At 65.2% G+C, this 561-nt stretch overlaps 1 protein-coding gene across 1 annotated transcript in view; it reads right to left on the minus strand.

Annotated features, from left to right (window-relative positions):
• LOC121020207 (cohesin subunit SA-1-like) overlaps positions 1 to 561 on the minus strand; it is a 28,072-nt gene that overhangs the window by 1,198 nt on the left and 26,313 nt on the right. The window lies entirely within an intron of this gene.

Genomic DNA, 561 nt, shown 5'->3' on the forward strand with positions numbered 1-561 from the left:
CTGGGGACTCTCGTGGAGACAGAGGGGCAGGACATGCCCAGGTGGATCAGTCCTGGGGGACTCTCATGGGGACTGAGGAACAGCACATGCCCAGATGGGCCAGCGCTGGGGACTCTCATGAGGACAGAGGGACAGGACGTGCCTGGGTGGGCCAGTCCTAGGGGACTCTCATGGGGACAGAGGGGTAGCACGTGCCCAGGTAGGCCAGCACTGGGGACTCTCGTGGGGACTGAGGGACAGCACGTGCCCAGGTGGGCCAGTCCTGGGGACTCTCGTGGAGACAGAGGGACATGACATACCTGGGTGGGCCAGTCCTGGGGGACTCTCGTGGGGACAGAGGGGTAGCACGTGCCCAGGTGGGCCAGCACTGGGGACTCTCATGGGGACAGAGGGACAGCATGTGACCGGGTGGGCCAGTCCTGGGGGACTCTCATGGGGACAGAGGAACAGGACGTGCCTGGGTGGGCCAGCGCTGGGGACTCTCATGGGGACAGAGGGAGAGGACGTGCCTGATTGGGCCAGCGCTGGGGACTCTCATGAGGACAGAGGGACAGGATGTGC

The sequence above is a fragment of the Herpailurus yagouaroundi genome, unplaced genomic scaffold (genome assembly GCF_014898765.1).
Source record: "Herpailurus yagouaroundi ecotype Mexico unplaced genomic scaffold, PumYag 248, whole genome shotgun sequence".
NCBI classification, from domain to species: Eukaryota; Metazoa; Chordata; class Mammalia; order Carnivora; family Felidae; genus Herpailurus; species Herpailurus yagouaroundi.